At 39.9% G+C, this 17,669-nt stretch overlaps 1 long non-coding RNA gene across 1 annotated transcript; it reads left to right on the forward strand.

Moving 5' to 3' along the window:
• Nucleotides 1-3,213: 3,213 nt before the first annotated feature.
• Nucleotides 3,214-16,031, forward strand: LOC125485504. Its single transcript, XR_007264216.1, has 2 exons — nt 3,214-3,328; nt 15,456-16,031. It is a non-coding gene; the product is annotated as an uncharacterized LOC125485504 (long non-coding RNA).
• The last annotated feature ends 1,638 nt before the right edge of the window (nt 16,032-17,669 follow it).

Below are 17,669 nucleotides of genomic sequence, written 5' to 3' on the forward strand. Positions count from 1 at the left end.
TAGATCAAAGCCAGACTCAGTTCTCGAGGACCAGCCCATGTACTGTAGTGAGTCAGACTCCAAATTGGTCCTGGTCAATGTATAAACAGATGTCTCTGTTCAAACATTTAAATTTCTATGCTATGTATCCAGAAGCATGTTTTAAAATGTACTACATCTAAACATAATTTTAAAGTGTTACCAGAAATAGTCACCATCCTAACATCATAGCTTACAGTTTTGTCCAAAACCTACCACAGAAAATGCATATTACACTCCTTAGCACGTTTGTAATTCAAGGCTTATTTGAAATTGATTATGTAATGTTTTCCTCAGATCCCTATGCTGTGCAAAGCGGCACTGTTCACATTCTACAATAGCCAGAACACAAAAAATAATTAAATCTAATTATTAAGTTTTACAGACCAGGAAGGTTACTGGTCATATCCCCAGGGGCACCGAGTTAGCTAATAATAGCAGGGGCAGCAGTATAGCAACCACAGAATTGTTATAGTGCAGAAGAAGGTCATTCAGCCCGTTTTGTCTGCACTGACTCACCAAATGAGTGTTTCAAATGATGCCATGTCCCACCTTTTCTTCATAACTGTGCACGTTCTTCCTTTCCAGGTAACAGTCCAGCTACCTTGTGCATGTTTCACTCAAAACCTTTTCCACTACCCACTCAGGCAATGATTTCCCACTGTTAATTGTGTCAATCACAACTGAAGTCACATGTAGGCCAGACTACACAAGGAGTAAAGAAAGATTAAGAACAAATTTGTAGCGTCTTTCACAACCCTGGCATGTCCCAAAGCACTTCACAATAGAATGCTTTCAGAAAGAAGTGACTGCAGCAATGTCAGGAAATACAGCAGTTAACTTGTGCAGACCATAGTTCCACCAACAGTAATGTGATTAATGATTAATTAACTGTTTTAGTGATAATAATTAATGGGCAAGGTAGCTCAGGACACCGGGGATCTCTGTACTCTTCCTTTTAATACCACAATGCAAACTTTTGCTTCAATTGGAAAGGGAAGACTGCTCAACTGAAAATATAGGGGTGCCATTACTGATCTCAGTGACCCTATTGCAGAAACAAGAAAAGCTACAGCAACACCTCTGGAACTGCGTGTGTTTATGAATGTCACACAAACAGAAAACCAGGCTTGGCTATGAAAATCTGCACAGGAACAACTTCCTGAGATCAATTTGCCAAAAGAGAACTTCAACTACTCCTGCGGAACATTGAGGAATTAAAATAAAATCACCACCCATTTACTGAAGGGCATTAAGGGTTTCATTCTTTGCTAGTTGAACTACCTAACTTAATTAGTGGAAGCATGTTTTGATTTGGTGGCTTGTCTTATGGTCAGTATTATATTACGACTTGTCATTGCAGAACCACTTTTCTCACCACACTGTGGTAGTCACAGTTGACGCCAAATCAGCCACGGCAACCATGTCTAGGTGGAATGAGCCCAAAATTATTTCACATCTGCACATCTTAGTAGTTTTTAAGATTTCTAACAAGAATTATGCATGAGACATAATTCAAGTGCAATTTGAATTTATAACATCATAAAAGATAAAAACATTAGAATTTTTCTAACAGATTATGTGTATTTAAAAGATGTGGGAGTTTAGGAATGCAATGCTCATGATTCTTGCCAACACATTTTAAGATGTCAAGTGCTTCCATCATTTGTAATGAAATGTCTGCAGATCTGTGTATGCATCAACCCACATGTAGTCCACATGAAGCGTTGAAATAATCATTCGTTTCTGAAATACAGCACCAAAACCGCAGACATTACATTGTCAATCTAAAGTCTGCTGACATTTTAGGGCTGCAAAGCATTTAATGATCTGCTGAGAATAAGGAAGGTGAGCCACAAAATAATGCTTCCAACAAAACCAATCTTGGCACCAAAAGATGTAATATAGCATGCATATAAGCATACAGAAGTGAAAACCTCACTGTTCCCATAAAAAGTTAGCACTTTACCTTTGAACAGGAACAAAAATATCATTAATCTCACTGGAATCTCATGTGTCGTGAGTGTATAGAGAGTGCTATCGCTATTAATTTAGTGAATCAAATATCCAATTGATTCTTCTTAGCAAAACATTAGCATTCCTATTACTGTCAGCACCATTTTCACTGTGCAATTGTTTTACCTCTAAATACTTGCATTAGCTCAGCACAGAAGTAGTGATCTTCAAGTTCAGAAGTTGAGGAATCGTAGAGAAGGTCAGGCCTAAAATAGACTCTTATGTCACATGAAGAAGAATCAACTAAACCCTTGGTTTTATAGACTGACTTTTCAAATTCCAGGACAATGTGCTGTGGGAAGCACTAAAATTTGGCTCAGGTACCACAGAAGCTCAATGCAACAAGGACACTGCTACAATAAACATAGGAGCTAAAAACTGTAAAACCCTCTCAGCTGGTATCTTCATGGTACAGGATATTTTGAAGAATGACATGTAATTGTAATTGTATTGCAGTACATCAGAGTGCCACATGCTCAATGGGGAAAAAAAAACACTTTAACATGAACTTGGTGATGTCCAATTTCAACTGTTTTGAAGTGTAACTTTGTAAATGTTTATGAGTAACATATATAGATCAACTAAGCTACTGGAGAACACTGCAGTAGAGAGATTTGTTGACAATAAAGACAGAGAATTCATGACAAGAGAGTATTAGTTATTCCCATTCTAAACAAACACAGACTTAGTCATCAGAACATCAAATAGCTAAGTGGACCTCATTAGAAATGTAAAAGTAATCAATTGGATGTTTGTATTTCCCATGGGTATACAGTAATAGAGTAATTTATCATTGTAATCAAATAGACCCCGCTACCTCCCAAGCTGGCAATATTATCTGACCGAGTAAAACTTGCAATCTCCTACTTTTAATCCATTAGAGAATTATCTAGGCCAGGACTTGACTGACAACTGTTAGACAATTATCAATGCATAATGCTATGAATTAATTGGATGTAATGCCAGGAACTGCAGGGCAGGAGCAGAGATCCAGGTGATGCAAGTGTCTCTTAGGACACTGGGGCGCATACAAGCATTTTCATATCTGTCCAGAGTATCCTCGGAGTTTGATAACAACTGCAGATCAGTACCTGGTGTCTGTGGGAAAGTTCGCATCAGGACATTGAGATTTCACTTGTTAAACTGCAGTTGTCTAGTTCTCTCACACTGACATTAGGGGGCAGCAAAAAGGAGGACAAGGTCAGGAACTCCAAACGGCTCAGTACGAGACAGCAGGGGGAAGACGTGGTGCTGCAGTGGTGTAATGATTAATCTTTTTCTGCACTAATATGAGGTAATATCTTTGAAAATTTACATTAATGAATAGCAGTCTTTATGTGGAATGACATTGCTCTAGATTGTATTAATGAGGGTGTAACAGGCTCAGGGACATAATCAGATTTGTGTGTAAAACTTAGCTGAACTGCTTCACGATCCTAATTAGGTGATTTGGATTTTGCTGTCAATTGTTCATCAACCTTTCCTGACAACTTTGTCGATTACTTGTGCTCCAGTATGTCTACTTCTCTGGCTAAAGACAGATATTGGATCATACAGGACACCACAATAACCCTGAAGACCTATAAAGTGAAGAACTCGAAACAGCCCCCTCGGTGGTTCCTATATTGAAGTATTTGAAAGCCCTTTGTGCTTAGTTCTGATTCTTGGACAAAAGTTAACCACATTGTGTCTCTTCAGATTGTTGTACGTTGGGAAGTATGCTGGAGTTAACCAGCTTTGGTGAAGAGACATGAAGCTGGATTTGATGTGGCCCAGCGTGATTGTTTTCAGTGGGAGTGGGGACATGAAACAAGCTAAGGGCCCAGCCCACCAGCTTCACACTCAGCCCTGAGCTCAGCCTCATTATACAGTAAGTGAGTAGGAACAGAAATCAGCAGCCCTTCTGCTATACTTAAATAAATAATGAAGGGTCAATTGAACTACTTAACAAGCAAATTGAAATTGATAATATGCTGCCGAGAACAATGCAGTTGGCAGGGCAAGTGACTGGGAGCAGGTTTTTGGAAGTTCTAAAAGTGCACAAAGAAAAGGAGAGTACTGTTGCATGGGGAATCCATACTGCTGCTCATCATGTTACATCAGCTCTCTGCAAACACTTGCTGCAAAGTGAATTTGCTTTCACCATCCAGCATCCTCCTTCAGGGTTGTGTTACAGCAGTGGCCACAATGAGATCTTGCCACTGCAGGGTATTATGCAATGACCAGCCAATCAGTTAGCCAGAGGCTCAGTGGGTCAGACTTCCCCCCCATTGAGATTTGGAAGTCCCAGTTTCCCCCAGTTTGGCCTTGACAGTGTGTTATGGCTCTGGGTGGAGCTTCTTCACAGTCTGTCAGCTGGTTCAGAGAAAAAAGTCAGTCAAAAACCAAGAATGTGTGGAAATTGTTTATTGGTCATACTGACCTCCATTTTGAAGCCAGACCCAGTATATACCATTCACCAGTTTAACTGGATTTTCCTTTTAGACACTGACTTGCTCTCTAGAGAGGTCTGTAAAATTCATCCAGTGTATTTGATTCCGCAACAACCAGAATGTTAAAGTTCAAAAGCCTCCTGAGCATCATTCTTTCATATCCTCCATGAAAGCCAGGAATATTTCCAGAACCAAGGTAAGAAATTCATGATTGCTGAACTTTTGGATTGTTCCTTCCATTTGAGTTGTATATGATAAAAAGTTGAGATAAGCAAGAAGATCACTGATACTTCACAGTCAGCTAACACTGGATGTTTCAGTCGCAGAGTTGGTGCCAGTAAAATTAAGATGAAATAACACAATATCTGGCTTCAGTGTGGATATTCACAACTCACAGCATCCAAGCAATAACATTGGGTTTTTCTAGGCAAGCACTTCATTTGACACATACATGAGAGGGGTTGAGGACAGAAGTGTCACAGAATGATGGCATAAGGATGCAGCAACTCCTTTAACATCTTGGCTCCTTGCTTAGCAGACTGCTGACTGTCAAAACACTAGTAATAAACTTTGCAATGAGGTCTTTTTCTAGTATAGTGTTATGTGTGATTTGTCCTGACTTTCGTACTTTCCTCGTCCTTCACCACTTCTGATCCAGTGTGAGAAAAGTGAAAAGCATACACTAATATACTGTTTATATTCTTGCAGGCAGATTTATCACATATCACATCTATGCAATGTTCCTCCAATTCTCAAATTAAAAAAAAACAAATATTAAGAAATGTATTCAGGAATTAATTTAAAATCTCAGCATTCTATAATGCAGCACTTTATTCTATCAGAATGTCACCTTTAGTTGTACCTCTGGGCAGAACAAAGCTGTAGCAAAGTAATTAGTTAATACATGCTGTCTTAATCACAGAAAAAAGAGACTACCTCTTATTGCCTGTTGATGCTGCTGTACTGATAGCTACTTTCTGTCCGACTAAATCAAACTTGAATGCACTTTTAATGTTTTCACAAAGCAATGTTTTGCTTTTGACCAAGGCTGTTACTAAAAACAACACATGTCATTTGATGGATCAGCAAGTAGCAATTCGCTGGGGGAAGAAGGGATAAATTAACCAAGGCTTCTGCTCCTCCCCACTGTCCAGTGATCCTCAAGGAAAGTGTGTGACGATTGAGTGTGGTTAGAATTGTGCTCAACTATGGAAATTAACCCGACTGCAGCCACCCTGCCACCCATTCTGTTTTGGGATTGAATCTCCCACCCACACGTCATGGTCTGGACTTTTCGTTCTTCGGACTTTGGAGAAAACTGGAAATGGGGCAAGAAAGTACATAATTTCACAAATGATCACTCCATGCTGACAAAGGACCCCAGAACGTCCACTATGTGAATTTTTCCTCCTCTATTAGACTGTGACAGTCAGCCAAAGTACCATAGGGAACCAGCTGCCACTGGAATTATATACCCAACAAAGAACCCAGGCCTTCAGAGAATGTGGTGGAGGAGTGGATGAGAGACAAAAAGAGAGATGTAGGGAAGGAGAGATGGAGAGGGAGAGGGGGGAGCGGGAGAGAGAGAGAGAGAGAAACTAGCTGAGTTGCAAAGATTTATGGGCTATTGTAAAATAAAATTGGTTTGGCAAATTCAGTTGGAAAACCATATTAGTTACCATTTCAGAGAAATATGCTAATCCAAAGAGTTTACACAGTAATAATTTTTTTTCATTTTGCTCTACTTGTAACTTTCTAAATGCTCTCACAGTTAGGTATTGCACCAGCAGGTGATTTCAGAGATCTGCATCGTATTTAGAAGTGCTATTGTTTAATTGTTATAAAACCTCTCAATTATCTTATTCCCAATTATTTAAATAAAATAGTGGTCATTTATTTATTCCACAGAATATTTTTATGAGCAGGTGAGGAGAGGGAATTGGATCCTTTCTTAATAATGCTCTTTTAGTCAGTTGCAATAATTTTTTTTAGAGAACACACAGCTACCACATTTCAATTAAAACATAATTATCTATATCAAAATGAAAGAGTCAAATTATATGGTTTTCATGAGTGAAAGAAAGCATGATTTCATTGTCTACTTACCCCAAAAAAAACATACACAACACAGATAATAAGTTTATAAAGAAGTGAGAGAGGATGTTTAGTACAGACAGAAAGATAAAGGCTGTTGCAGTTTTAAGTTCTTGGATTTTAAACCTGAGGGCAGTTGTTTACTTGTTGACTTGTATTCTCACAACAATGGAGAAGCTTGTAGATCCTGAGTTCTTGGTGAATGGTTGCTGTCAAAAGTTTTTCACTGAACACTGGTTGAGGTAGACAGGGTGAGAGAGGCTTCCAGTCTCTGTTGTTTTGTTATCAATTCGTATTTCATTATCTCTCTGCATGCTGCTCAAAAGCCCTTACCCCGGATACAGTTCCCTTCTGGATTCTGATTCTGATACCATTACTTTTTCAAGATGGCAACTTGCATTCCAGTCAGTGGACTTTTCCCTCCCTGGTATGGAGTCAGTAATGGTGAGAAAAGCAGGAAAATCAAAAACAATTTCCTGATTTTCCCCTCAAGCTGTAAGTGGTGAATTTAGGATTCCACCATTGAGTGGTGGCTAACTGACTCCCATGTATTAAAACATCAATTCCAACCCAAACTGATTCCACTTCCAATTCTCCACTCTTTGTGTGAGAAACTAGGGTGTAGCAATTCCTGACATGAAAATCAGAGTCAGAATTTTACCAGAGAACAGCTAAGGGTCAGTTTTGGCAGGCCTTACGGAAGGTTTCAGTCCATTAAACCAAGCAAATTTTCTCATGCTGTGGTTCCTGACCTTTCCTCATCACCTACACACCACACTCCTATGGTAACCTACTAGTTGTATTCTTCCAATTGTGGTAGGTGAAAATCCTCACCACTGCTGGGACAAACTGGTATTCCTGGCATTGATGCCAAATTTGAAAAGACATGTGTATACCTGGTCAAGTGTTGTCATTCCAGACTTGCCTAGGATGGATTGATTCTTTTGTCCCAGACAAGGAGCAATTGGCACTCCACTTTATGGATATGGATCTGGAGGTGCTTGTGGATGGAAAGGTGTGGAGGACGGCTGTCCTCTTCCTGAAGGACCGACTGATGAGGGTCACGACACCGGAGCCTGCCCTGCCTCATCCAAGGTTGCCATCCAGGTCAAAGCAGTGTCCACAGTCTGGACAGATACCCAGCAGAGCAGGAAGACTGTCAATGACCTTCTCCTTTCCACCAGCAATCTTGCCAGTATGTGCCAGTGAGGGTCTATCATGACAGTCAGTCAAGAGGCTTATCCAATTCCAGCCTGGAGTTTTGGCCACAGTCAAATAAAAGAGAACGGCACTATGTGTGGACATAATGAGGCTTCATTATGTTAGATATGGGTGCTCAGGGGTTCCTTTAATAAAATTGCATTATTTTCCTGGCATTCCACATAGATTATCTACTCACAGACGTCGAAGAGAGAATCTTATCACTGGAGTCAATGTGGCCAGCTGCGAAGACTGTGTAGAAGGAAACAGTGATTATAACAATGTCACCAGGTCTAGCAAGAACAGAAACCTTCCATCGGCTCTGTGCAGCCTCCAGTGAAAGAAGCAAAAGGTGAACATTGGCTGAAGAGATGCTTTAGAATGATGAGACCCCACATCTGCATGCCTTGCTGTTAGTTTCTTCACATGTCTGAAGGACAGTGTAGTGATGTTCCACCCCATCATCTCTGAACTGTGTCATCTGCTAGAGCAGTACTCAGAAGGACTGTGTGATCATCCCATCCCACTGTCTATCAAGGTCACTCTAAGCTTAAATGCGAGAGGCTTATTTCAATGACAGCATCTATCATGTTACTGATATCATTCTCACCAGAGCATTGCTGCCCATATCATTGCCCATCAGAAGGAGAATCAAGGAGCTCAGGCAGTGAGATGCTCAATCTTTGATTCTTTCCACTATGAACAGAGCTTATCAACTCATCCTACTTCAAGAGTGCCCTATCATAAATCTGCAGAGGTCATCAACAGAAAAGTCTTACACATCATCAATGTTTGGATTATGTGTGGCCATCAATGGTAGAATTTGGAGATCTGAGCTAGAAATCTTGGGAACTTCCATGGTTGTTACAAACTAGAGAACTCACAGGTTCCTGCCTTCTTTTAAGGTCCTGGACCATGCTGGATGGCTGCTGGGAGGCAGGAGCTACCCCCTCCAAACATGGCTGTATGACCCCTTTATGACCCCTCAGATTGATGCAGAATGAAGATATAACCAGGGCCATCGTTGAACAGATCAAATGTCTCCTGAAGAAGAAGTTTCAGTGCACAGACCACGCCTTGCATTTAAGCCCAGAAAGAATATGTTGCACATTGTGGTATGCTGTGCTCTTCACAACTGAAGCTAACAAAGGGAATGCAGGCAAACTGGAGGAATTCCAGCAATCTTCTGAGGATGAAGGTGAAGAAGAGGAGCAGGACATTGAGGGTTGTCCAAAGCAGTACGACAGAGCAATGTATTACAGAGGCTTAGAGGCCAGAAGTAACCACATTGAAACCCACTTCCAAGAAGAATGATCTAATTTGAATTTCCTTTGATTATGTAACCTCCTGTTGGCAATGTGACAAACAACCCCTGCTTATTGTAAAGAACAAGTGGACCTTGTTACTTTTGCAATCTTTGACCTTTTGATGAATAAATCTTTTGTTATTCGTGTGATTGTATGCTTGATGTCTCCAAGTGCCCCCAATTTCTGCATATAACATGTCCCACTGACCATTTGGGAAAAAACAGCAGTCAGAGAGAAAGAGCACTAATATCGTATACAGCTAAGGTTATGATATCATATCCAAGTGCTATGTAGCAAAGTCTCTCAGATAGATGACAAGTTTTTAAGTGGAATCCTAAGGAACTTTTGACCCTTTCCTTATCAGTAACCCTTCACTGTTTCAGCGAGCATGTGGTCTGTTCAGTTTCTCAGAAATTTTTGAGGTCCTTTAGAACAATGTTGAGCCTGTAAGAGGCAGTACTTTGCACAGTTCTCTGGGCAGACCAAGGCACTCACTGTGAGACAGCGTGGATATCTGAGCTGTCTATTGTGCATCAGCATGGCAATGTGCTGCCTTAAAAAGATGACACCAAGAAATTTCTCTTTGGCAATGCGTGGAATCATCACTGATTCCATTCTCTTGCTCACAAAGTGTGTGGAAGTTTGCAGGCCAGGCACTAGCACCTCCCCTACAAATTGTGTTTAGACTGTATTATCAACATTAAAGTGCAAAACTTTGATTGCAATCCTCAACATCACCATTTAGAGATCGATGACGTCTGCAGGCAGCAAGCCAGTTGTTTGTGAGAGACAAGATGTTTGGCGATTACAACTTTTTTCATCTTTGGGTTGTCCAAAGAGGCTGCTCATCTCGTACCAGGGTTAGTTGTCCTTCGAGGTGTTTCCATTTGAACACGACGCATCACGCTCTTCTCTGGCCAGCTCGATAGGTGTCTCCTCATAAGGAGTGAGAAGTCTGATGTCCACCATCCTCTGCTGATCTTGTATCTCTTAGCCCTGGTTTAATTGCAAATGGAAATATTCCCATGTGCAATCCTCAGAATTGTGTGTATCAACTAGGAGGTACAGATCTGATTTTCAGTATCTTTTAGCTATTTTTAATCAACCTGTTTAAACATGTTATGAAACATGTGGGACTTGAACTCTGGTCTTCTGCCCCAAAGGTAGGACACTACCACCATGCTGCATGAGCTCACTCAGTAGTTTTTATAATGATGTTAATTACAGCTCAGACTGATTCCTGTTTGCTTGTAGCTTGGCTCAAAACCTGGTCAGATGCTCATAGCAAACATTTTTGGTCAGTATTTGTCCTCTTGTCACTTCAAATAACACTTCAGAGGCTGGCATCCCATCACCCTTTATTTACAAATGCATAACCTTTGACAATAGCACTGCCTTGCACCACATTAGGCATTCAGAGGCTCAGTATCACTGACATTCATCCTTTTATGTCAGCCAGGTCTGCCTAATTGGACCAGATTAACACCCATTCGGGGGACTCATTCAATGAGGTCCAACTGGCTGACTTCTTAACAATCACTATATCATTTTAGTCCATGAAGGTCTTAGGTTTTGAAATCAGAAATGTAAGGTCAATATCGATAATCATTTATAATACAATCCTACCAAGATGTTGTTACCAATAAAGAATATTTATTTTATTGTTGCTTGGAATGTTAGAATGTCTGCAGTAGTAGAAAGTAAATCTGTTTATTGTTAACACAGATGTTGAAAACTCAGTTGTTATGAATGAAAGTTAACAATGCATCTAAAGAAGTGTAGTTAGTTGCTTTTGTGTGTAGCAGGATCTAGTTACTTGTCTTAATTAGTTTAGGAGTCTAGAGAAATTCAGAACAGGAATTATTTATAGTTTCAAGACAGTAGTATACAGTAATTTAATTAGAAACTATAGACTGCAACATGCCATGGTTAAAACCTCCAACAAAACTAAGTCCTGATGAACCTAATTTACTATTTTTGTACCATGGCAACAGCACATGTAAGAAATATGAGAGCTGAAATCATGTTGTGAAAGAAGTCTATGTTGGATGGTAGACAGATACACAGCCCCCGAAGTGAATAAAACAAATCTTTGATATCTGCTAATCTAATTTTTTTTACAACTATAAGCTGTGTCTGGAGACAGACAAGCTGTGTTGTTTCTATGTGTGATGTAATACCCTCAAGATGTCTGGCAGGAGTGCAATTTGGTTCAATTGGTCGTGAGCCCAGAATGCTCTTAGCAACAGTGTGACTCATCAATAAAACGTCTCCTAGCAATTATCATAGCAAAAAATATGCAGAAAGCACACATTTGATTTCTGAAATGCAACGGAAACATAGCCTACAGCTAGAAATAGTAACTTTCCAGCTTCTATTCCTTTCACTGGATAGGATCTGTTTCACCTAAACATAGTAATATAAAAACATAGAAAAATAAAAGCAGGAGTAAGGCCATTTGGCCTCTCAAGCCTACACTGCTATTCAATATGATTATGGCTGATCATCTAACTCAGTACCCTATTCCCACTTTCTCCACATACCCTTTGATCACTTTAGCCTTCAATTCCTCAAAGATTATTTATCGTTGTAAAACAAAAATGCTTTAATACAACTAGAACTGAGAACTTAGGGAATTTTACAATTAAACAGCAAAGTATTGTGGATAATACAAGCTGGTTTTTTTCAAGATGGTGAGACTAATAAAAGTAGCGATCAATTTACTTTTACAAATGCATCAGACTGCTGGATGTGTATACTAATAGAGGGAAGGCAAATAATTCATCCTCACTGCCAAAGAGCCGACTGTTCCTGCCTTCCTGGACTCTCAATGACCGAGTTCTTATTTGAGTTAAAAAACACTGATGCTCATAGAACCATGTCCTAGCAAGATCACCACCTTCGGGTGGGGTTGGTATGAAGAAGTATGAGAATTTGTTACAGGTCCCAAATATTGATGACTATTGACAACTAAAGACAAGGGAACTTGACCTAGCAACTGTCAGAATCACTTGTGTGACCAGGTCCATCCTTATTTATTCATCATAATCATAACAATAATTTAAAAATGATCTTTATAAGTAGAGAATCCGTATAGTGTGGAAGCATGTCCTCAGTCCACACCAACCTTTTGGAAAGCAACCCACCCTATCACTACACATTTCCCACAGCTAACCCACCTAGCCTGCACACTATGGGTAATCTAGCATGGTCAATCCACCTAACCTGCAGGTCTTTGGGAGGAAACCTGCACAGACATGGGGAGAATGTGCAGATTCTACACAGACAGAGGCTGGGATTGAACCCAGGCCCCCAGTGCTATGAGGCAGCAGTGGGAACTACTGAGCCACCATGCCACTTTTGATTGATAAAGCAGAAATGTTGATGCATTTGAACCAATATTTCCCACCTATCCTCTCCTCTATCCATCTTCTATCCGCCTCCCACTCTCTCCCTATTTATTTCAGAACCCCCTTCCCCTCCCCCTTTTCTGATGAAGGGTCTAGGCCCGAAACGTCAGCCTTTCTGCTCCTATGATGCTGCTTGGCCTGCTGTGTTCATCCAGCCCTGCACTTTGTTATTTCCAAATATCAGTTCATTTCAAGAACTTAGAGCATTCAATATTGGTAGAAATGGCCTACAGTAAAAGGTTACTATAGAGACATTTAGAGCAAGAAGCTGCAGTTTTGTAAGATTTCTAGTGATGTAAAAATGTGGAAAATCATTTAAAATTAGAGCTGAAGATTAATTACCAGTAGGAACCCATACCCACAGAATGACTATAGGCCATGATTCTCAGTTCTCTGAAGATCTAAAATTCTGAAAATCCAGGGCAGTTACAGAATATTAACATTTATTATTCCAGCTTCGATAAGTTTTAACAGCATTTCGCTGATAATAAGAGGCTGGAGGAAAATCTAGAATACATACAAAGCTCAATTTGAAATAATATTGTACTTGTGTTACTAAATCTTAGAATTAGAAAATCTTAGAAAATGGAGTGAGTAATAAAGGAGAAAGGCTGCTTGCACAGAAAGCCAGCTGTTCCACAGAACTGACTGACAATCAGAGCATGAGCATTCCAAGCTAACAGATGTATATAGTAAAGCAAATAAAAAAAAATTACTGGAACCTGCTGGACATTCACTAAAAAAGGGAAAAGATCTGTGTTTCTATGGGCTGATTTGAAATGGAAAGCTCAGATGTGGTAGAACTGTTCCAGCATATCGGAAAGGATTTAAGCAAGGTGTCTACACGACCAAAGCAGCCAAGGCTGACTTTGGCTTCGGGCTTGCTTGGGATACTGAGTGCTGGATTCTGATCAAAAAATTTTTGTTACCATGGAAATCTGCATTACTGTCTGCTACAGGCTTAAATTGGAAATTTGAAGAAACTCAAAATCCCCTTAGTCAGCTGTGACTGACCCACCTGAACAATATCACATCCCATTATTGTCAAAGAAACCTAGATCTATACAGAACAGAGGAAGGAGGTCATTCACCCATTGGATAACTTTCAAAGAGCTGACAAAGGCACAGTTAACCCCACAGCTCTGTCATTTCCCTGCAGATTTTTCCTATTCAAGTATTCACTCTATTTCCTTTTGCAAGTTACTATTGAATCAGTTTCCACCATCTTCTGACTGCATTTCAGGAAAGTAACCAACCGAGTAAAATAAAAATTCTTCACCTCTCCAGTTCTTTTGCCAATTGCTGTAAATCTGTATTTGCTGCTATACTGGGCTTTTCTGTCAATGGAAATAATTTCTCCCAAAATACTTTTGTTGAAACCTTCCACGTAGTTGCCACACTATCAGAAGAACGTGGATGCTTTGAGAGGGTGCACAGAAGGTTTACCAGGATGTTACCTGGTCTGGAGGGTTTTAGATACAAGGAGCGGGTGGATAAACTCTGATTGTTTTCACTGGAAAGACAGAGGCTGAGGGGGCGACCTGATAGAGGTCTACAAAATTTTGAGGGACATAGATAGGGTGGATAGTCAGAGGCTTTTTCGTAGGGTGGAAAGGTCAACTACAAGAGGGCACAGGTTCAAGGTGAAAGGGGGAGTAGGGGAGAAGTGCGGGGACACTTTTTCACACAGAGAGTGGTGGATGCCTGCAATGCACTGCCAGTGGAGGTGCTGGAAACAGGCATGTTAGCAACATTTAGGGCATATCTTGACAGACACATGAACAGGAAGTGAACAAAGGGATAGAAACCATATTTGGGCAACAAGTAGCAGACCTCAATAAGGATTAGGAATTGGCACAGGCGTGGTGGGTCAGGCACAGGCGTGGTGGGTCAGGCACAGGCTTGGTGGGTCGAATGGCCTGTTCCCATGCTGTATTGTTCTTTGTCCTTTGTAAATACTACATACATCGTAAACAATTCGTTTTTGCTGTCAAATAGACTTCACGATACTTACTCATGCAAAGTGAGTGTAAATTTACAGTTAGCTGGCTAAGATTTTCCACTTCAGGTGCAATCTACAGACTACGCAAATTGTGATCAAACTTGTGCTTCTTATGAAAAGTGCTTTTGTTCTTTTGTATATGGTTTAACTTAATTTGCATATTAACATATCCAGTCCATTTAGGAAGCATGTTAGAATGCAAAATGTAAAATGCTTTGACGTATGGACAGAATGGTAAACTGATTCAGACTTATCAGTGCAACTGAAACGGGGGTTATCACAAAGGCATAAACATTTTCACCAGACTAAATTAATTTAGCACCTGTAAATATTTAAAATAACCAACATTAAAAGTAACAGAACAATTTCTAGTCTCAGAGTATAGTTGATAGTTTCTTGGCAACTTGAAATAAAAAACATTCAATGTGCCCAAGCACTAAAAAGAGCTCCTCAAAAGCCTGTATTTGGGAGCAAGTCATGAAAACTCGCAATGGTGATTAATTTGATCTGAAGCTATAGCCTTAATCTGGGGCCATATTCTTAAACCAGCAAAAAAATCACAAACTCCATTCGTGAAATTCTAGCATATTTTGTGCTGGTGTGGCCAGTTTCCAAAAAATTGTTCTAAAAACTTGTAGCAAAATTGCATGTAATAGTTTTGGCTGCCTTGTATTGCTCACAATATCGTTCATACTAATATTTCCTGATTAACAGAATTGATGACATGGGCATCTTGTGTAAACTTTCATCTTGCCCCTGTGATGAACTGTAAATAAGGAGTTTTTGTCACACTGGAAAAGTTTCAAGATGGCGGCGGCAGAGTAAGAATGTTTGGGCTCTATGCCCATACGCTCCGGCTCTCACTCACACGGCCAATCGCATTCTTTTGTTTTTGTTTTTAATTTGTTTCTTCGCTTCTCTTTTGTATCAAAGTTCACTTTTCACATTTTCTTTTTTTTCCACGGCTGTGGTGTAGGAAAGCGATTGTTGGGGCCTGCTGTGGTGGTGGCAGCATGGTGGATCTGGATGTCCTTTCCTTGTGGCCATAATGGTCACAATTTTATTGAAGCCTTCAACGTCGGTGGGTCTGGTCCATTCCTTCTGGCAGCAGTTTCAGCGGTGTCTATAGTGTGGAGGCATGGTGGTTCTGGTTCATTCCTTGTGGCCAAGGCAGCAATATGGCAGATTTGGGCAGCACCTTAAGTGCTTGACGGCTTGAGCGATGGCTTCAGCATCGACAACTTGGTGAGCTCAGTCTGTCACTCCTTACTTCGGCGTGATGCAGTGGCTTTGGTGTTGGCTTCAGCAGTGGCAGCATGGTGGGTCCGGTCCAGAAATCCTTCCTTTGTTTGCCTCAGGAGCGATTTCGAAGGCAAAGTCCCATAGCCATCCATAAACCCAGGGACTATGGAGGGAACAGAAAATCAACGTTGTCTCAATTATTTCTTTTTATAATTTCTGTAATTAAAGTGGTGCCAAATTGTGGTGACTAAAACACCTTTCACTGTATTTTCAAAAATACAAGTAACAATAAATTGCAATTCTATTCTAAGCTGACTAAGTTTTATCTCCAAAAACATTCATCTACTAATTGGAGAAGAAAATAGAAGCAAAAGAGAATGAACAGCATTTGTGGACAGAACAAGTAGGTAGTGAATCAAACCTTGTGGATATGAGCAGAGAATGAACAAAGAGAGCTGAATAAAGCTACTGTGAAGGAATTCTTCATTTTTGAAACACCTGCTAAGAATCCACTCCAAGGCATTACAGGATCGTGTTAAGCACTCGTGACAAACCACTTGATGTTTCCTGGTCTCAGTACCTTTAATCGTAAAGGTATCCACAAATAAATTATTATCCAAGGATATATCTTTAAGCAAAAGTGAAGGGAATACCAAACATACAGCTGATAATGTCCAATATAGGTAAAATGTAGATTCTTATTATATAGTGTGTTGTGCAATTTTGATAAGATTTTTCTATGTGGTTTTGACATAAATAAATATACATGCATATTAAAGTCAAATATGAGCATGTTAAAGGTCATTTTCATGACAGTATAAATAAGGGTTGAATAGTGACCAGTATTTACATGACAGAAATAAGGCTCTCATCTCTCTATATTGTCATTAAGATACTGGTACTCCTGCTAATTATTCCTAGGCAGCTATTTTGCATTACAAGAGTACATCAGATTTACATACAGAAACCTCAGGTTAGAATAATAGTCTTTGCAAGATAATTGTATTTTACAAAGATTTTCCAAAAGTTTTCAGGAGCTGGAACAAGAACTTGAATCATTAACTTAATCTCTGGAAAAAAGAACTATGAAATATGCTTCAAATCATTGGACATTTAGCAATAGGATCAATCTTATCCACGTATTAACAATCAAACTTATAAAACTCTTGGTTATCCTCTTCCTAACTGTACTGTTGCACAAATGACCTCTTTTAGGTCACACTTCCTTCTGAGTTCCATCTTGCCACACAGTTACTTCAGTAAACAAATAGCTGCTAGGCAACAATGTAACAGCACTGTCATAATTCCACACTCGTCCCAAGATGCCTGAAGAAAATCACGGCCCCCGCTTTTGGTGGAGATGAAAGTTCCTGTGGTTAAAGTTACATTTTTCTTCTGTGAAAAACTCCAGTTAAAGAACTCCCCCAGACTTTGGCCTGTTGGGTGAGCTGTGACTCAGACCTTCATCGCAGAATAAAGCCAGTTTCTAAGCACAATATAAAGCATGCCAAACTGTGTCAGCCCTTTAACCTCTCAAACTAGTCTCCCCTTATGGTCACTAAAATTGATGCAATACAGTCTTACTCAGGGCACAATTCTTGCAATAGTAAAGAAACTGTATTCTATATGTCTTTTTATCTCATGGCTAGAGCTCAAATCTGTGAAGGCAAATAGATACAACCTATTTTTAACATGTCCTGTGTTTTTTACACATTGCCTTACAGTCCATAAGTCAAGTCATCATTGTACTTTATACTGCCAGATGGATTGGTTGAATGAGTAAGCTGCTCCATCAAGAATCAATTTTCAAACACCTACGTTAATAAAAAGGAAATGATTCAACAGACTGCATTTGTCAGGGTGAATTTGCCCTCAATACATACTTCATCATAAGTAAGAAACACTTTATTTCCCAATAATAGCCACAGCATTTGACTACCAGTAAAAT

The sequence above is a fragment of the Rhincodon typus genome, chromosome 19 (assembly GCF_021869965.1).
Source record: "Rhincodon typus isolate 14 chromosome 19, sRhiTyp1.1, whole genome shotgun sequence".
Taxonomy (NCBI): Eukaryota; Metazoa; Chordata; class Chondrichthyes; order Orectolobiformes; family Rhincodontidae; genus Rhincodon; species Rhincodon typus.